Source organism: Triticum aestivum, chromosome 4D (genome assembly GCF_018294505.1).
Source record: "Triticum aestivum cultivar Chinese Spring chromosome 4D, IWGSC CS RefSeq v2.1, whole genome shotgun sequence".
In the NCBI taxonomy this organism is placed as follows: domain Eukaryota; kingdom Viridiplantae; phylum Streptophyta; class Magnoliopsida; order Poales; family Poaceae; genus Triticum; species Triticum aestivum.
This window is the reverse complement of record NC_057805.1, coordinates 314,872,114-314,893,880: the sequence shown is the minus strand read 5'-3', so window position 1 is coordinate 314,893,880 and position 21,767 is coordinate 314,872,114.

Sequence of the window (21,767 nt, the reverse complement as noted above, 5' to 3'; positions counted from 1 at the left end):
AGGCCAAGGCCTAGAGGGGAACCCTCTCCCCATCTAGGGGAGAGGCCAAGCAAGAAGAAGAAGGAGGGGGCCTTTCCCCCTCTCTCTTGGTGGCGTCAGAACACCGTTGAGGGAACCATCATGACAGCTATCTGCTCCAACAATTTCGCCGCCGTCATCAGCAACTTTCTCCGCCTCTGTGTTTCTCCCTCTCTGTGCAGCGGTGTATTCTCTCTCACCTCTATGACCCTAGGAAGGTAGGAGTTAACCATCGCACACCCCTGGTCTAAACATCATTCCACGGCACCATGCCGCCATCATTCTGGGGCATGGCTTGCCTCCGGTAGCGGCGCAACGGAGGGGGCGAGTGGGGGTGGTTCCCGTCGGCGGTGACTGCTGGATCTCGAGGGGGGCAGATCCTCCCCGCCACCACCATCTCGCGCTGTGCCCTGCGGCGGCGATGCCGCGGGAGTGAATGAACGAAGGAGCTTCCTGGCTCCGGGGGAGGGCGACGGCGGGGGTAGCAGCAAGCAGTGTGCCTCAATCACTCACTCGTGAGTCATGTCACGATCGTATACCTTGACAAAACTACGCCAGAGCCCACCCTAGACGTTCGTCATCTCTTGTTGACCGCTTCTTCCATTCGTTAGGTGTTAAAATGACATCCAACGCAGGCAATACGTCCGGCAAGATCGGACGGCAGGCAATACGTCGGACTCCTAAGTCCTACTGCTACTTGTAACGCCCCAAGACCGACGCTCCAGAAGACTTCCATATATTTCGTGATCACCGTGTGTTTCATTTTGCTTGCTCTATTTATTTTGCATTGCATCATGTCATCATGCCATCATGTCATTTAATTTTTAAAACTCAACTAAATAAATTGCATAGATTTTTGATCTATTTAAATCGAGGGAGTTCATATGGTGACTTCTCTTTATAACATATCCTCCCAATATTAGGGGGCTATAATAAATATTCCATTCTTTTGGAATTAACCATAACACACTTGCAAATTATCCCAATGCCTTTGTTATCTTAATTCTTAGTCTCCAACCTTGCCATTTATTCTTTCATCATATTCCGGAGCTCCACCAAAAATCCGAACATTTTTGGACCTTCCCAACCCTCACTTCCTATTCAAATCATTTGAATTTAAATCAAATGAGTTTGAATTTAAACTTTCGGTCATGCCCACTTCTATTTTTCCTGGTTCAAGCTCATTTTTGTGAATCCGGGAAAATAATCCCCATGCCCAAACTCCACTCCAATCTCTCTCGACGTTTCTTCTAAGCTTTTGTTTCTTTGAAATAGAGAGAAAATTAGAGAGAGAGAGAGAAGAGAGCCAGCCAAACCTACCCACAGCCGAGCCGGCCACTAGGCATAGCTAGGCCCAGCCATCCCTGCGGCCAACTAAGCCCAACCGCACCTATAACCTAGCTCTCTCCCTCGATCCCCCCACTCTCCCTCGTCTCCTCCCTCGCGCCGTCACCACGCACAGGAGAGGGATCCCGATCCCCATGGCCACACACGCCACGCGCAGCAGTGCTGCTTCCCTCGAGGCCGCGCCTCAGCGACCTTGGTCGCCGCCGGCAAGCCCTCTGCGACCTCCTTGGGCCCCTTCGTCGGCTCTCCTCCCGGGCTCCTCTTCCTCAGCGCCATCTTCGTCGTGCGCCAGGAGCGCGACCTCCAGTCCTCTCACCTCGCGCCGGCGAGCACAACGCCCCTCCGCGCGACCCCTTCCTCTGCTCCTCCTCCCCACGCGCCGCCTCCGACTTGATTCGCCGCCGCCGCCTTCCTCCGCGCCTCCATGCGGTTCCCCTTGCCGCACCTCCGCGAGCAGGAGCTCCGCCTTCCCTGCTTCGCGCCAAGGCTGATGCCGGCCACTTCATCCTTTACCGTCCTGCTGCCGCTGCAATCCAGCCGCGCCCCTGCTTCGCGTCTGCGACCTTCTGTTGCCGTCCCCATCGACCTGAGCCTCGAGCTGTTGTCATGGTACCTGCCCAAACAGGAGCAATTTTGGATCGCAAGTACCCTTCGGATTCGTCAAGACCCTCATGTACCACTACACCCGGTGATGCGACAAGTACCCGACAACGCGTACATCTACACCGCCAAGATCGGACCGACAAGTACCTCGACGTCGCGTGTACCACTACCGTCGCCCCGAAGACGTTGGATTCTTCAAGTACCTCTCCGAAAACGAACGTGTACCACTACTTCCACTACGCCGCTACGTGTGCCACTACTTCCCACGACGACCCATGAACAACTACTTCCACTTCGAACCCGTCCGCCTCCAAACTCACGCTTCGAAGTTATAACCGACGTGACGATCGCCATGAATGAATGCATGTGTTGTATGAGATGCCCGTTGTTGCATCGTGTCCGAGTTGTCATTACACGTTTCTCCTAGTTTGCCATGCCGTCGACCCGTGGGAACCCGGTAACCGGGAGCACCCCACCATCTCTTGCGTGTTCCACACATCCGCACAATTCTCTTTTGTGCCGGTATCTCCACGAGCTACCGGAACCGATATGTTGTCATGGCATCATTTTCGGATTCGTTGCCGTGGCACCCCTTTCTTTCTTCCACCATGGTGACAAATGCTTCATAACATGCTCATGTCAACATTTTCATAAAATGGCATAAAACTTGCATTGTCATCCGCATCATGATAACAACATTAAAAATGTTTATTATTGTTGTTTCCTTTAAATTGCTATTTATGCATATGGGAATTTTCCGGAATTGTTGTTTGTTATTTCTGGCCTCATTTAAACTTGCCTAAATAGATAGTTTTATTATGCTTCACCTCTTGCCATGCTTAACCACAGTTAATTTTGTTGGGTACATAAACGGGAGAGAACCAAAGAATTGATGTGGTGTTTTGTCAATATGAAACTCGTTGCATATTGAGCTCCACTTAATTTGTAGTATTGTTTGTTGCATTTCGCCATGCCATGCCTCATTTAAACCGGACATGCATCATACTTGATTGTGCATCATGCCATGTTTATGTGATGGTTGTTTACCATGATGTTTGCTTATTTCCGGTTGCGCTTCTCCTTGGTAGTTCCGGTAACGTTGCGATTGTGAGGATCCGTTCGACTACGTTGGTTCGTCTACTTTATGGACTTGATCTTCTTCCTTGCGGGATCCCAGGCAAGATGACCATACCCTCGAAATCACTTCTATCTTTGCTTGCTAGTTGTTCGCTCTATTGCTATGCCGCGCTACCTACCACTTGCTATATCATGCCTCCCATATTGCCATGTCCAGCCTCTAACCATCCTTTCCTAGCAAACCGTTGTTTGGCTAAGTTACCACTTTTGCTCAGCCCTTCTTATAGTGTTGCTAGTTGCAGGTGAAGCTGAAATTCGTTCCATGTTGGAACATGGATATGTTGGGATATCACTATATCTCTTATTTTAATTAATGCATCTATATACTTGGTAAAGGGTGGAAGACTCGGCCTTATGCCTGGTGTTTTGTTCCACTCTTGCCGCCCTAGTTTCCGTCATATCGGTATTATGTTCCTGGATTTTGCGTCCCTAACGCGGTTGGGTGTTATGGGAACCCCTTGACAGTTCGCTTTGAATAAAACTCCTCCAGCAAGGCCCAACCTTGGTTTTACATTTGCCTAACAACCTATTACCCTTCCCTTGGGTCGGCCAACCCGAGGGTCATCTTTATTTAGCCCCCCCCCCCGGGCCAGTGCTTCTCTAAGTGTTGGTCCGAACTAGAGCCACTTGCAGCGCCCCCTCGGGGAAACTTGAGGTCTGCTTTTAGTTGTACGTAGTGCTCATCCGGTGTTGCCCTGAGAACGAGATATGTGCAGCTCCTATCGGGATTGTCGGCACATCGGGCGGCTTTGCTGGACTTGTTTTACCATTGTCGAAATGTCTTGTAACCGGGATTCCGAGACTGATCGGGTCTTCCCGGGAGAAGGAATATCCTTCGTTGATCGTGAGAGCTTATCATGGGCTAAGTTGGGACACCCCTGCAGGGTATTATCTTTCGAAAGCCGTGCCCGCGGTTATGTGGCAGATGGGAATTTGTTAATGTCCGGTTGTAGAGAACTTGACACTTGATTTAATTAAAATGCATCAACCGCGTGTGTAGCCGTGATGGTCCCTTTTCGGCGGAGTCCGGGAAGTGAACACGGTTTTGGGTTATGTTTGGACGTAAGTAGTTTCAGGATCATTTCTTGATCACTTCTAGCTTCTCGACCATTGCGTTGCTCCTCTTCTCGCTCTTATTTGCGTATGTTAGCCACCATATTTGCTTTGTGCTTGCTGCAGCTCCACCTCATTACCCCATCCTTCCTATAAGCTTAAATAGTCTTGATCTCGCGGGTGTGAGATTGCCGAGTCCTCGTGACTCACAGATTCTACCAAAACAGTTGCAAGTGCCGATGATACCAGTGCAGGTGATGCTACCGAGCTCAAGTGGGAGTTCAACGAGGACCTTGGTCGTTACTATGTTTCGTTTCCGGTTGATCAGTAGTGGAGCCCAGTTGGGACGATCGGGGATCTAGCATTTGGGGTTATCTTCTTTTCATTTGGATTTGACCATAGTCGGTCTATGTGTGTATTTTGAATGATGTATGATTTATTTAAGTATTGTGTGAAGTGGCGATTGTAAGCCAACCCTCTTTATCCCATTCTTGTTCATTACATGGGATTGTGTGAAGATGACCCTTCTTGCAACAAAACCTACAATGCGGTTATGCCTCTAAGTCGTGCCTCGACATGTGAGAGATATAGCTGCATCGTGGGCATTACAAGTTGGTATCAGAGCCATCCCCGACTTAGGAGCCCCTGCTTGATCGAATCGCTGGCGTTGTTGAGTCTAGAACAAAAAATGTTTTGAGTCTTAGGATTATATATATCGGAGAGTAGGATTCTTTTTACTCCTCAGTCCCTTCGTCGCTCTGGTGAGGTCTCCTGACATAGATGTTTTGACTTTCCTCTCCTTAAATTTCACTAATTTTTTTAGGATCACGCGGGTATCTTGGAATCATTCCGATGGTTTTGTGACGAGAACATTGTTCTTGCCGCCTCCTGACATTTAGGGGTTGTGGCAGTGTCCCGGGGAGTTGAGCTCCGAGGTGTTATCGTCACAATTTTATCGTTGCAGTTCTGGAATACCTGAGTTTCGCCGACATTGAAAATATCTTTTATGCAGTTGTTGGTGAGATCACCTCGATGCCACCCAGTACTGGGGCGGGAATTCGGGAGTATTGCCATAACTCGTATAACGGATGCTTTTCGAAGGTTGAGGTACACGATTTCCGAAGGTTTCTTGGTTATGTGTTGACGGATGGATACAGCTGGATCTAGGTATTGTTAGTTCGGGTGAGATATATTGCGTCCCCTGTATCTCCAACACCAGATTGCATAACCAGAAAGTTTCGGGAGTTTATAGGTGGGAATTCAAGTAGCTTCTAGAATATCTTTTCGACAGATGTATGATTTGAGATTGGGGTCCAACGTCTAGTGGTTCGCTTTTCACGGTCGATTATAGTGGTCGCGAGGCGTCTTAAAGAATCCTTGGCTATGCCGATTCGAGGACGTCTTGTTTTTCATTCATGACATCCGCTGTACGTCGTGCCCGTGGAGCCTCATCACGAACACTTTGGGCGAAATCTCTATCATATGTTTGTTTCCGGCTTATTCTGCGAGCCAATCCTTTGTTTTGTTTTGAGTTGTGGTATTCGAGTTGCTTCGAAGCCAAGTGTTGATTCCATACCTTTCCTAAGCGGTGTTCTCATACTTCTATGTGAATACCAAATCCTTCTTGATCATCGAGATTGTCATGCCAATTCTTTTCCAACCGACGTGCTCTTTTTCAAGTGGATCCGATCATTTCAACATTCGCGAGATCAATTCTCAGTTCTTTGCAACGGTGTTTGCTTCATCCGTCCCAAGTTGTCTTTGTTTTACCCGCCTTCCCACCCTTTTTCTTCAAGGACTCAGATTTCTTAATCAAGTATCCATCTTATAGATGGAAAGTCTCTCCATTCTCTTCCGTCAATGTTCTTATCCGGTGACTCTCAGGAAGATACTAACGGAGGCTTAACTTCATCATTATTCGTTCTCTTTCTTCTCCAGTGGATTAAATTCAAGCTTTAGCGATCATATCTTTTCCTCGTTTCAAATGTTTTTCTCGTACCGGTGCACCTCTTAATCATCCACTTCTCACTATTCAATTGTGGAGTGATGAAGATATCTCAGAAGATTCAAGTTTCCATTCTCAATTCACTCAAGTTCTTTTGAGGATGCTATCTCATTCAAGCCATTTAATTCAACCAGTGCAATCTCTCTTTTCAAGCAATCGTTCAACGGTGGTTCTTTTGAGTGGGCCCTAACCCACAGGTCTTTTCCCAGGATCTTACCTGACTCTTCTAATTTTCCCGGAGCTTCTAAAATTCTTTTCAAAGTTTGACGTAAGAATGGGTTATCATCAGTCATATGTCTTTCTCCAAGATCTTTCAAATTCTTTTCATCGTTTGTTCAACCTTTCCAATTTTCATTCCGGAGTGCCTCAACAATTCATGGTGGTGTTTCTCATTGTCATTCTCAACATTTGAAGACCGAAGAAGAGTTTCTCTTAAATCTTGCTCCATTCTCTTCAAGATTCATGGTTCTAGCTTGATGCCATCCTCTCATAATTGTTTTCGATTGTGAGAATTCTTTTCACCCATCCAGAGCATTTCAGGAGTCTTTTCAGTTTGATTCTCCGGGTCCATCATCTCAGAATTATTCATTCTCAGCTTTCAGATCTCATTCTCCAAATCTTACCAGTGCATCATTCAAGTATTCTCTAATCAGCTCGTCATCTATTCGTTCACTTGTATCTATATCCCCTCAAGTATCTTCATTCGTTTTCAAATTCTTCCCGGTGAATTGTGCCTTTGCTACTTTCATTTTCAATTCTTACGGTGGTTCGTTCAAGAGTTCTCTTCCTTCGTTATCATATAGATTCATTCGTTCCAATCCTACTGGTGGTTCGTTGAAGACCTTCCCAAGTTTGCGCCATATCTATCTTAATCTTTTCTACGAGAATAAGTAGTATGCCAAATCCATTGCTTGTCATCAATTTAATTGGTGAAGGATGAGCATAATGTAATTCTTATTCTTGTTTCATCGAGTAAATTCAATTCCTTATTCCGGAGGTTCATCAAAATTCTTGATTTCATTTGTTCATCTTTCTTTCCGGAGTTCCAAGTTTTCTCGCTTATATCATTTCAAAGCTTCATCTTATCACTGCAAGGCTTCACCTTGTGTTTTCAACTTCTCTTTCTTTCTATCATCCTTTTTTTTACCACAGTTCTTAATGGAGTTTCTTCATGGTGGTTCATCAAGGATTTAATTCATTCTCGAAGTGTTCTCAAGATTCTTGTTGGAAGAGCTCAAATATTCTTCTTCCTGCATTCCAAAGTGCAATTCGTTCTACCTTATCATTTGAGGTGGTGTTATGTCATTCTTGACAATTTGAGTTCGCTTTCATGATTCACATGTTGTCAAGAATGAGATATTTTAAATCCACCAATCTCTTCGTTGGATTTATCTTGTGTCATGTTTCACCTAAAGCCTTCACTAAGGAATGTTGCTATTATGGTGCTTATCAATGATCCAAGTTTTCTCCTATCCTCTTGGTGAAAGAAGTTTTTCATCGCCTTGGTGCTCTCACTCAAATCAATGGCTTCCTTTAGTGGCCGTTTGTCACCTCATAATGTTGAGATGTTTCCATAAGTCCACTCCAAGCTTATTCTTTTCGTTGTTGGTTTTCCAACAACTCCGTTCAATCCTTCTTTTTAAGGAGGCTCTTTCAAATTCAATTGTGATAGAAGTTGTTGTTCTCTTCTCTGTTCTCTTGATTCCACTCTTTCATTTGTCCCGAAGGCATTGTGATGTTTTCTTCGACCCATCATCTCATTTTGGAGATCATGTTCTTTTCCTTGCTTATCCATTTAACCGGAGTGTCGTGTTTTCATTCGAGCTCTCTCATCTTATCAAGTTTTGCCTCCTTCCTCAACCAGAGTGCGGTCTGAAATCTTTCTTACCCCTTGTGCCATTTTTCAATAGTTTTAGAGGCAGTGTGTTGTTGATTTCATCAAGTACCATCCCATCTTCTCAAGTTCATGTTAATTCCTTCCATTTTCAGTCGGAGTGCTGTCCAAATTATATCATTCTTAATCCTACTCTATCTTGTTTTAACCGGAGTGGCCTCAAAATCTATCTTGTCCCCTAAGCTCTTGGTTCTCATCATGTTCTTTGTTCTTCTAAGCTAACGCAGTGTTTGCAATCTCGTTCACCTCCATTGTATTCTTTCTTTCGATTTGTTCAACCTCTCAAGGTTTGTGGGTTTCACTCGTTTGTCAAAGAAGCAACTTTGTTTTACCTCTTCCTCTTCCGTTTCTCTCCGGTGCCATCCTAGATCTCGGGACGAGATCCTCTTGTAGTGGTGGACTGTTGTAACGCCCCAAGACCGACGCTCCAGAAGACTTCCATATATTTCGTGATCATCGTGTGTTTCATTTTTCTTACTCTATTTATTTTGCATTGCATCATGTCATCATGCCATCATGTCATTTAATTTTTAAAACTCAACTAAATAAATTGCATAGATTTTTGATCTATTTAAATCGAGGGAGTTCATATGGTGACTTCTCTTTATAACATATCCTCCCAATATTAGGGAGCTATAATAAATATTCCATTCTTTTGGAATTAACCATAACACACTTGCAAATTATCCCAATGCCTTTGTTATCTTAATTCTTGGTCTCCAACCTTGCCATTTATTCTTTCATCATATTCCGGAGCTCCACCAAAAATCCGAACATTTTTGGACCTTCCCAACCCTCACTTCCTATTCAAATCATTTGAATTTAAATCAAATGAGTTTGAATTTAAACTTTCGGTCATGCCCACTTCTATTTTTCCTGGTTCAAGCTCAGATCCCCATGCCCAAACTCCACTCCAATCTCTCTCGACGTTTCTTCTAAGCTTTTGTTTCTTTGAAATAGAGAGAAAATTAGAGAGAGAGAGAGAGAGAGAAGAGAGCCAGCCAAACCTACCCACAGCCGAGCCGGCCACTAGGCATAGCTAGGCCCAGCCATCCCTGCGGCCAACTAAGCCCAACCGCACCTATAACCTAGCTCTCTCCCTCGACCCCCCCCCCCCACTCTCCCTCGTCTCCTCCCTCGCGCCGTCACCACACACAGGAGAGGGATCCCGATCCCCATGGCCACGCACGCCACGCGCAGCAGTGCTGCTTCCCTCGAGGCCGCACCTCAGCGACCTTGATCGCCGCCGGCAAGCCCTCTGCGACCTCCTTGGGCCCCTTCGTCGGCTCTCCTCCTGGGCTCTTCTTCCTCCGCGCCATCTTCCTCGTGCGCCAGGAGCGCGACCTCCAGTCCTCTCACCTCGCGCCGGCGAGCACAACGCCCCTCCGCGCGACCCCTTCCTCTGCTCCTCCTCCCCACGCGCCGCCTCCGACTCGATTCGCCGCTGCCACCTTCCTCCGCGCCTCCATGTGGTTCCCCTTGCCGCACCTCCCCAAGCAGGAGCTCCGCCTTCCCTGCTTCGCGCCAAGGCCGATGCCGGCCACTTCATCCTTTACCGTCCTGCTGCCGCTGCAGTCCAGCCGCGCCCCTGCTTCGCGTCTGCGACCTTCTGTTGTCGTCCCCATCGACCTGAGCCTCGAGCTGTTGTCACGGTACCTGCCCAAACAGGAGCAATTTTGGATCGCAAGTACCCTTCGGATTCGTCAAGACCCTCATGTACGACTACACCCGGTGATGCGACGAGTACCCGACAACGTGTACATCTACACCCCCAAGATCGGACCGACAAGTACCTCGATGTCGCGTGTACCACTACCGTCGCCCCGAAGACGTTGGATTCTTCAAGTACCTCTCCGAAAACGAACGTGTACCACTACTTCCACTCCGCCGCCACGTGTGCCACTACTTCCCACGACGACCCATGAACAACTACTTCCACTTCGAACCCGTCCGCCTCCAAACGCATGCTTCGAAGGTATAACCGACGGGACGATCGCCATGAACGAATGCATGTGTTGAATGAGATGCCCGTTGTTGCATCGTGTCTGAGTTGTCATTACACGTTTCTCCTAGTTTTCCATGTCGTCAACCCGTGGGAACCCGGTAACCGGGAGCACCCCACCATCTCTTGCGTGTTCCACACATCCGCACAATTCTCTTTTGCGCCGGTAACTCCACGAGCTACCGGAACCGATATGTTGCCGTGGCATCATTTTCGGATTCGTTGCCGTGGCACCCCTTTCTTTCTTCAACCACGGCGACAAATGCTTCATAACATGCTCATGTCAACATTTTCATAAAATGGCATAAAACTTGCATTGTCATCCGCATCATGATAACAACATTTAAAAATGTTTATTATTGCTGTTTCCTTTAAATTGCTATTTATGCATATGGGAATTTTCCGGAATTGTTGTTTGTTATTTCCGGCCTCATTTAAACTTGCCTAAATAGATAGTTTTATTATGCTTCACCTCTTGCCATGCTTAACCACGGTTAATTTTGTTGGGTACATAAACGGGAGAGAACTAAATAATTGATGTGGTGTTTTGTCAATATGAAACTCGTTGCATATTGAGCTCCACTTAATTTGTAGTATTGTTTGTTGCATTTTGCCATGCCATGCCTCATTTAAACCGGACATGCATCATACTTGATTGTGCATCATGCCATGTTTATGTGATGGTTGTTTACCATGATGTTTGCTTCATTCCAGTTGCGCTTCTCCTTGGCAGTTCCGGTAATGTTGCGATTGTGAGGATCCGTTCGACTACGTTGGTTCGTCTACTTTATGGACTTGATCTTCTTCCTTGCGGGGTCCCATGCAAGATGACCATACCCTCGAAATCACTTCTATCTTTGCTTGCTAGTTGTTCGCTCTATTGCTATGCCGCGCTACCTACCACTTGCTATATCATGCCTCCCATATTGCCATGTCCAGCCTCTAACCATCCTTTCCTAGCGAACTGTTGTTTGGCTAAGTTACCGCTTTTGCTCAACCCTTTTTATAGCGTTGCTAGTTGCAGGTGAAGCTTAAATTTGTTCCATGTTGGAACATGGATATGTTGGGATATCACAATATCTCTTATTTTAATTAATGCATCTATATACTTGGTAAAGGGTGGAAGACTCGGACGTATGCCTGGTGTTTTGTTCCACTCTTGCCGCCCTAGTTTCCGTCATATCGGTATTATGTTCCCGGATTTTGCGTCCCTAACGCGGTTGGGTGTTATGGGAACCCCTTGACAGTTCGCTTTGAATAAAACTCCTCCAGCAAGGCCCAACCTTGGTTTTACATTTGCCTAACAACCTATTACCCCTTCCCTTGGGTCGGCCAACCCGAGGGTCATCTTTATTTAGCCCCGCCAATGCTTCTCTAAGTGTTGGTCCGAACTAGAGCCACTTGCAGCGCCCCCTCGGGGAAACTTGAGGTCTGGTTTTAGTTATACGTAGTGCTCATCCGGTGTTTCCCTGAGAACGAGATATGTGCAGCTCCTATCGGGATTGTCGGCACATCGGGCGGCTTTGCTGGACTTGTTTTACCATTGTCGAAATGTCTTGTAACCGGGATTCCGAGACTGATCGGGTCTTCCCGGGAGAAGGAATATCCTTCGTTGATCGTGAGAGCTTATCATGGGCTAAGTTGGGACACCCCTGCAGGGTATTATCTTTCGAAAGCCGTGCCCGCGGTTATGTGGCAGATGGGAATTTGTTAATGTCCCGTTGTAGAGAACTTGACACTTGATTTAATTAAAATGCATCAACCGCGTGTGTAGCCGTGATGGTCCCTTTTCGGCGGAGTCCGGGAAGTGAACACGGTTTTGGGTTATGTTTGGACGTAAGTAGTTTCAGGATCATTTCTTGATCACTTCTAGCTTCTCGACCGTTGCGTTGCTCCTCTTCTCGCTCTTATTTGCGTATGTTAGCCATCATATTTTCTTAGTGCTTGTTGCAGCTCCACCTCATTACCCCATCCTTCCTATAAGCTTAAATAGTCTTGATCTCGTGGGTGTGAGATTGCTGAGTCCTCGTGACTCACAGATTCTACCAAAACAGTTGCAGGTGCCGACGATACCAGTGCAGGTGATGCTACCGAACTCAAGTGGGAGTTCGACGAGGACCTTGGTCGTTACTATGTTTCGTTTCCGGTTGATCAGTAGTGGAGCCCAGTTGGGACGATCGGGGATCTAGCATTTGGGGTTATCTTCTTTTCATTTGGATTTGACCGTAGTCGGTCTATGTGTGTATTTTGAATGATGTATGATTTATTTAAGTATTGTGTGAAGTGGCGATTGTAAGCCAACCCTCTTTATCCCATTCTTGTTCATTACATGGGATTGTGTGAAGATGACCCTTCTTGCGACAAAACCTACAATGCGGTTATGCCTCTAAGTCGTGCCTCGACACGTGAGAGATATAGCCGCATCGTGGGTGTTACACTACTGTTCGACCACCTGTTGGAATACGGCACAACGTTCAGGAATCCTCCTGGACGTCCATCATCTCTTGTTGACCGCTTCTTCCATTCGTTAGGTGTTAAAATGACATCCGACGGCAGGCAATACGTCCGGCGAGATCGGACGGCAGGCGATACGTCGGACTCCTAAGTCCTACTGCTACTATTCAGCCACGTGTTGGAATACGGCACAACGTTCGGGAATCCTCCTGGCCTCTCGTCCAAGTCTAATCGCTCATGTCTCTAGGCTCCTGCGTGGCAGCAAGAGACAGGTCACACGGGAGCTTCGTGATAAATTTTTGTTGTGTGAGGAGTGAAAGACTCAAACAGAAACAGTAGATACATCTATCAGCTGCGATGGGCAGTAGGGCAAAGTGTGTGAGGGAGTCCTGGACTAAGGGGTCCTCGGGCGTCCGGCCTGTTATCTGTTGGGCCGGACTGATGGGCTATGAAGACATGAAGGCCGAAGACTATACCCATGTCCGGATTGGACTCTACTTGGCGTGGAAGGCAAGCTAGGCGACTGATTATGAAGATTTCCTCCTATGTAACCGACTCCATGTAACCCTAGATCTCTCCGGTGTCTATATAAATCGGAGGGCATAGTCCGGATAGGACAGATTCATTACCATATACTCATAGGCTAGACTTCTAGGGTTTAGCCACTACAATCTCGTGGTAGATCAACTCTTGTAACACTCATATTCATCAAGATCAATCAAGCAGGAAGTAGGGTATTACCTCCATAGAGAGGGCCCAAACCTGGGTAAACATTGTGTCCCCCGTCTCCTGTTGCCATCGATCCTAGACGCACAGTTCGGGACGCCCTACCCGAGATCCGCCGGTTTTGACACCGACATTGGTGCTTTCATTGAGAGTTTCACTGTGCTGTTGACGAAAGGCTCGATGGCCCCTTCAATCATCGGTAATGGCGTCGTTCAGGGAGAAACCTTTCTCCCCGGACAGATTTTTGTATTCGGCGGCTTCGTACTGCAGGCCAACTCACTTGGCCATCTGGAGCAGGTCGATAGCTACGCCCCTGGCCATCAGGTTAGATTTGGAAGCTTGAACTACGTCGCAGATATCCGTGGAGACTTGATCTTCGATGGATTCGAGACCGCGGCGATCGCTCCCCTTCTCTCTGATGAACATGACTCAAATCTGTCATCGGAGCACACCTAGGAGATGGATCCTGTTGCTGCAACGGCCTCAGTACCGAAGCAGGTCATCCCCTCCGAGGCCATAAAGTCCGCGGCGTTGGAGCCGCACACGGATTCGACACGCTGCAATGCTGGCATCAATGGAACTCCGGACTCGTCTCCGGCTACATGTTCTAGATCAAGTGCGCCTGCGGACACCGAGTTGGATCGGTTATCGATTTTCGAATTTAGCGCCGCAGACATCTTCCAGCATTCGCCTTTGGGTGATGTACTAAATTCTTTGAAGAACTTATCCTTGGAGGAAGACTCACAGCCGAACTATGTTCGGTTCGAGCTAGAGGTGGACGACGAGGAATTCTGCTCCCCACCCGCCACCCACTTCATAGCCACCGTCGACGACTTAACCGACGTGCTTGACTACGGCTCCGAAGACATCACCGGTATGGACGACGATGCTGACAATGAGCAAGGCCAAGACCCGCCATTCATTGGACGTTGGACGGCCACCTCTTCTTATGACGTATACATGGTTGATACACCCAAAGGATCTGGCGACGACAAAGAAGAGCCATATAAGAATAAACCTTCCGAGACGCAGTCCAAGCGCCGGCGCCACAAACGCCGTTCTAAGCCTCGCCGCTCAAAAGATAGCAACACTGGTACCGGAGAAAATAGCACTCCGGGCGACGCCGAAAACAATGAAGACCCTGTCGGTGCTGCATCCGAATAGGAAGAACATGACGACAGACAAGACAACCCTGATGAGCAGGCAATAGAAGATGACTCGGGGGATGATAGTTACCATCCACCCTCCGAAGAGGAGACAAGCCTCGACAACGAAGATTTCATCGTGCCTGAGGACCCTCTTGAGCAGGAGCGTTTTAAGCTTCAACTCATAGCCACCGCAAGGAGCCTGAAAAAGAAACAGCAGCAGCTTCAAGCTGAACAAGATTTGCTTGTCGACAGATGGACTGACGTCCTCACAATGGAAGAATACGGCCTCAATCGCCCAGCCAAGAGCTACCCGAAATGCAGACTGCTACCTCAATTCGATGAGGAGGCACCGGAGCACACATCTCCCTCGCGTAATGCGGAACGACCACCACGTGGTCGAGACAGGGCAGCCGACCGGCCACCACGCGGTCGGGATAAAGCGGCAACTCAGGCCGGACAGCAGCCTGCCCAACCGCGCCGCAAAAATAAAGACGGAAGAGTTCGGGGTCACACGTATGACCTCCGGCAGACCCTGGACAGTAGAGCAGGACATACAAGATCGATCTACGGATCACGACGACATGCCTCGAGGCACGAAGACAACTACCTATTTGGACGTGACAAACCTAACCACGCCCGGTCCGAATGCCGCAGCAACACGGCCCGGTACAGAGGTGCTGCACACCCTCTCTGCTTCACAGACGAGGTACTGGATCACGAATTTCCCGAGGGATTCAAGCCCGTCAATATCGAATCATATGACGGCACAACCAATCCTGCAGTATGGATCGAGGATTTCATTCTCCATATTCATATGGCTCGAGGAGATGACCTCCACACCATTAAATACCTCCCACTCAAGCTCAAAGGGCCAGCTCGGCACTGGCTTAACAGCCTGCCTGAAAATTCTATCGGCAGCTGGGAGGACTTGGAAGAAGCTTTCCTAGACAACTTCCAAGGAACCTATGTATGGCCACCAGATGCCGATGACTTAAGCCACATAGTTCAACAACCCGGAGAATCAGCCAGAAAATTCTGGACTAGGTTCCTAACCAAAAAGAACCAGATCGTCGACTGTCCGGATGCCGAAGCCCTAGCGGCCTTTAAGCATAGTATCGGGGACGAATGGCTCGCCCGCCACCTCGGCCAAGAAAAAACAAGGTCCATGGCAGCCCTGATGGCACTTATGACCCGCTTTTGCGCGGGAGAAGATAGTTGGCTGGCCCGCAGTACAAATAGGGCCAACGAAATAAGTCCCTCCGAGGCCAAAAATAGCGCCGGCAAGCTCCGGCGCAACAGAAACAAACGCCGAAGCAATGGAGATAACACCGATGACACAACAGTTCACGCCGGATTCAGTGGCTCTAAGTCTGGCCAACGAAAGAAGCCCTATAAAAGGAGCAGCGAAAAACCATCCAGCTTGGACCGCATACTTGATCGCCCTTGCCAAATACATGGTACCCCAGACAAACCAGCCAGCCATACTAACAGAGATTGTCGGGTCTTTAAACAAGCCAGCAAAGTAAATAACAGAAGCAAAGAAGGGGAATCACAGAGCGAAGACGACGACGAAGAGCCCCGGCAGCCGAACACTGGGGGGGCAGAAGAAATCCCCCCCCCCAAATCAAAATGGTGAACATGATATACGCTACACACATCCCCAAAAGGGAGCGCAAGCAAGCACTCAGGGACGTCTATGCGGTAGAGCCAGTCGCCCCAAAGTTCAATCCGCGGTCATCATTCCCGATCACTTTCGATCGACGAGACCACCCAACTAGCATCCGGCATGGCGGTTCAGCCGCACTGGTCCTCGATCCAATCATCAACGGATTTCACCTGACTCGAGTCCTAATGGACGACGGTAGCAGCCTCAACCTGCTCTATCAGGATACAGTACGTAAAATGAGCATTGACCCTTCATGAGTCAAGCCCACGAAGACTATCTTTAAAGGAGTCATACCAGGCGTAGAGGCCCGTTGTACGGGCTCAATAACGCTGGAGGTAATATTCGGTTCCCCGGATAACTTCCGAAGCGAAGAGCTAACCTTCGATATCGTCCCATTTCGCAGCGGCTATCACGCACTGCTCGGACGAACCGCATTCGCTAGATTCAACGTGGTGCCACATTATGCTTATCTCAAGCTCAAGATGCCCGGTCCACGTGGCGTCATTACAGTAAATGGAAACACGGAACGCTCCCTCCGTACAGAGGAGCACACTATCTCCCTAGGAGCAGAAGTACAGCGTGGCCTTCTCAAGCAGCACTACAATAAGGTCGCCGAGCCCCTGGACATCATTAAGAGGGTCCGGACTATACTGCAGCAGGACAGCCTGGCTCGTCATGAGCCAAACTAGCAAATTTTGGCCTCCGTCCAAGCCCAGACGAGGCAATGGTATTAGTACCGCGAGCACATAAGCTACGCACTCATGGGTACTGACGGAGGCACAACTCGCTCGCAATCCACAGTACGGCTTGATAGACCCTGGGATTCGCACGCTTCTGCTTTTTTCTTTGTACAGGTCCTCTTCCCTTTTCAAGGGCTATACGGACGACCTGCTTGCAGAACACTCCAAGGAAGCAAGGAGCTCCGGCGTACAAAAGAACCCCCAGGTGGTTTCTAATAAACGATTCATCTACTTGTTTTACATACCCGCATGCAGCTCGCCCTTGGTTATGACATTTTCAATAGCCTTACTTGCTTATCGCATTACTTGTACAAAGTACGCCTTGACGTACCGATTACATAACAACGGTGAATAAATAGTGGCGTCAGCCCATTACGTCATTTTTTTCGTTCCCTCACCTTAGTATTTATTACTCACTGCAGACGTACACAATGGTACGTACCAATACGCCAGGGGCTTAATTACACCCCGCATCGCGGATATAAAAGTCCGAACACTTCACAGTACAGTTCGGCACCCCGAACTTATAGCATCATATGCATCGGCTCCGAATCATGTCTTTGGCCAATAGTTGGGTTGCTCGGCTCCTGTGCTTACTACCTTACGTTCTGCTATATCGGCTAGGGTAGTAAAGGGAGAACTACTACGATTGTGTCCCGATTCTTCCGGACGAGCACCTCAGTAGAGAAAGCCGAAAACTGACTGTCATGATGCGGCGAGAGCCGGTCAGCTGTTCGTGAGGTTCTAAATCGTTGGAGATTTTTACCGCTTCTTGCGAAGAATCGGTTCTTCCGATTAGACGTGTATAGCGCCCCTAATTCGGCCTTCCGAACACCAGGGGCTTCGCCGACTTTATTAATTGTCAAACTCCTATGGCTAAGTGGGAGCGGTAAAGGCCGCATAGTCTGATTTCCTTGTTCGTTGCGCTAAACACCTCCTTTAAGGACCAAAATGTGGAGTAAAGAGTGTTTAGATTTATCCCGAACACCCCCGTACTATCTACGTGGGGGCAGAAGCCAACGACTGGTCATCCCTCAGATTTAACAAACGGCCGCACAGGAGGTAAAATTTAAAAATCACATACATTATACTGCATAACATCTTTGTTCCATATTACAGGGCAAGATAATACACATGTTTCTACGGGAATATAATATCTTTTGAACATTGCTCCGCCGCAAGGCGGGACCCCTCCAGGACACCATCAAAATAATGCTCGGGCCGACGATGCTCCTTGCCCTCCGGCGGTCCCTCGATCATCAGCTTCTTGGCATCCAGCTTCGCCCAATGCGTCTTGACGCGGGCAAAGGCCATGCGCGCACCTTCAATACAGACCGACCGCTTTACGGCTTCGAGTCGCGGACAGGCACTCACAAGCCGCTGCACAAGTCCGAAGTAGCTGCCAGGCATTGGATCGGCAGGCCATAGCCGGACTATGAAGTCCCTCATGGCTAGCTCTGCCAACCTGTGCAGCTCGACCAACTGCTTTAGCTGGTCGCTGAAGGGCACCGGATGTTCGGATCCCAGATATTGGGACCAAAACAGCTTCTCCATAGACATCCCTTCCTCGGCTCTATAATGCTCGGCAGCATCCGACGCACTGTGCGGCAGACCTGTAAATGCCCCTGGAAAACCAAAATTAAGGATAAGTACAAGGGACGTTGCTTCTACACGCCCGCTCTGCATGGTGAAGAACTTACCCGCCGCAATCTTCTTGGCCATCTCGACTTCCTGGTGGGCGCTCTGGGCTTCGGCTCGCGCATCCTGAGCGCTCTGGCGAGCCTTCATCAATTCGGACTCTTGCGCCTTACAATCGCGCTCCAGGGACTGAAATCTCTCTATCGCGCCCTGGAGCTGTTGCTGCGCCTCGCCAACCCGGGCCTCGTGCTTTTCGCGCAAAACACGCTCTTTGGCCGCTTTTTCCTCGGCCTCGGCCAGTACCTTCTTCAGGGCTGCCACCTCGACCGTGGCCCCTAATAAAGTTTACGACGTTTTAGACAAGTCGGACTACTCATTTTTTTCGAAATGTACCTACAGGTTATTGCATACCTCGGTTGTCCTCCAACTGCTTCTTCACACGGCCGAGCTCCTCCTCGGCCCACTCTAGTTTCTGCTTCAGTCCTGAGACCTCCGCAGCATGAGCAGTGGCAGCCTGCAGGGATACCTGCTTATTCACATAGACAACTCACGTTAGACTCATGCGATTGTTTGATCCTCTGTTCGGCTTTTCTTCCCGAACACCAAACTGAGTATCAGGGGCTACTATCTACACTGTGATACTTTTCCTACAATCACATTACTTACCTCAAAGCCTGTTAGAAGGCTAGTGCAGGCTACGGCCAGTCCGCTTTTAATGAACTGAACCTTCTCTACTACCGTGTCCATAAGGACATGATGTTCATCCACGATAGAGGCGCCTCGTAGCGCCTCCAGCAGACGATCCGGTGCCTCTGGCTGGACAGAGGTCACCAGTGGAACAGGCACACTCCCTCCTCGCGGGGAATGCTGTTCGCCGGACCCCGGAGCCGTGTAGATCTCTGGAAGGGTATCCAGCTGAGGGCCGAAGGAAACTCGGGCCCCATCACCAGTCCCCATGGGGGCTTTTTCCCCCATGTGTCCGGCGTCCGAGGAGTCGTCCTGGGGCGTCACTCCGATGATTTCCGGAACCCCCCCCGGCCTGGGAAAGTCTTTTTGGACACCACCTCATCATCACCCTTGGGTGAGAGGGAATGAGCAGGTGGCGGAGACATGCTAGCCATCTCCTCCGTGTTTAGCGAATCCTCTGTCGAGGATCGCGGAGAGCCATCGCGCGCCGGACTGCAAGGACAAAGTTTACAATATGTCAATATCACAAACCAGAAAGGCCAGATATTCGCAAATTCTGATACTTACAAAGCGACCCGAGGCTTGGTCCGGCAAGGCCGTTCCGGACTGCTGTCGACATCCCATGCGGAATTATCCGCGAGGGAGCCTCTAACCCTCTTAGGCGTTTTTGCCTCTGGGCTTGCGGGGGGCGCTCTCTTCTTCCTCCCCGCTTCAGGTGGGGAGTCGTTTTCTTCTTCCTCTTCATCGTCATCGTCAGAGGACGAAGAGGAAGTCTCGCTTCCGGACGTCTCGTCCGGAATTCTTCTCCGGCAAAGGCCCTTCTGGGCCCCTTGGGCCGCCTTCTTAGCCATATTCTCCGGCACCTCATAAGGTGCAGGGAACAGCATCTTCTCCAATAACGGAAATTCCTGGTCCTCGGGTAGCGGAGCCGGACAGTTGATCTTCTCGGCCAACTTAATCCAGGCCTGAAAATAGGGGAAGGAAGCTTAAATTTCCCCTCAAAATATGCTAGTAGGGGATACTCCCTGAAAACATTAAAGGAACTGACCAGGTTGGGCTGGCGCTTTAAGCTAAGCCCGCGGTCTTCGGTCACAGGTGGTGGCCTTTCGCCGGCCTTGAAGAGCACCTTCCAGATTTCTTCGTGCATCGTTCCGAAGAGCTCCAGTAGCGTCTGGTGCTTGGCCGGCTCGAACTCCCACAAATTACAAGTTCGGCGTTGGCACGGAAGGACCCGACGAACAAGCATGACCTGGACCACGTTGACGAGCTTGAACTTATTTTCTATCATGTTCTGGATGCACGTCTGGAGCCCAGTCAGCTCGTCCGAGGGACCCCAGGTTAGGCCCCTCTCTTGCCAGGAGGTGAGCCGCATCGGGATTCCGGATCGAAATTCGGGGGCTGCCAACCAGTCAGCGTCGCGTGGCTCGGTGATGTAGAACCACCCCGATTGCCACCCCTGCACTGTCTCCGCAAACGAACCTTCAGGCCAGGTAACGTTGGGCATCTTGCCCACCATAGCGCCTCCGCACTCTGCTTGTTGACCGCGCACTACTTTCGGCCTCACATTAAAGGTCTTCAGCCACAAGCCGAAGTGAGGCGGGATGCGGAGAAAGGCCTCACAAACGACGATAAACGCCGAAATGTTGAGGATGAAGTTGGGGGCTAGGTCATGGAAATCCAGCCCATAGTAAAACATCAACCCGTGGACGAATGGGTGAAGAGGGAACCCAAGCCCGCGGACGAAGTGTGCGAGAAACACAACCCTCTCATGGGGCTCGGGAGTGGGGACGACTTGTCCCTTGGCCGAGAATCGATGAACGATCTCTTTGTCCAGATACCCGACCTCCCGGAGCTCCTTGATATCCTTCTTCTTGACGGTGGAGGCCATCCACTTGCCTCCAGCTCCGGATCCGGACATCTTACTTTCTCGAGCAAGGGAAAAGCTAAAAGCTTGGGCGCTAGAGCTCGAAGACGGAAGGGCTGAGGAGGAGAAAGGGAGTGGGTGAAAGAGGAGAATCCTTACCTTCTTATAGAGGCCGCGAATGTCAAGCGCCTCCCCGCTCGCCTTGAACTCGCCTATTCCCAAGGGCCGTGCAAACGACGCGGTTAAGTTACCCATGCCCACATTGATGAGAATCCCGCAATAGGGGGCATGACCTCTGCATCGACAAGACGTGCCAATAGCAACCGCGTTTTGAAACGTGGGATGGCGGATAAGAAAACGGTTCGAGATTATGGCCGGACAGACATAATGTCGTGTTGTAAAAAGCTATCAGCTGATGGGACTTGTGTAAACATATGTATATATTCTCTCTGCGGTTGTGCATGGTGTGTAACAGGTTCGGATACAATCATCGCATCCGAAGACTATCTTGGAGTTCGGAAAAGGGGGAACCCGCCTTGTAATGCCGAAGACAATCTGCGCGCCGGACTCCTCGTCATTGAAGCCAGGTTCAGGGGCTACTGAGGGAGTCCTGGACTAAGGGGTCCTCGGGCGTCCGGCCTGTTATCTGTTGGGCCGGACTGATGGGCTATGAAGACATGAAGGCCGAAGACTATACCCGTATCCAGATTGGACTCTACTTGGCGTGGAAGGCAAGCTAGGCGACTGATTATGAAGATTTCCTCCTATGTAACCGACTCCATGTA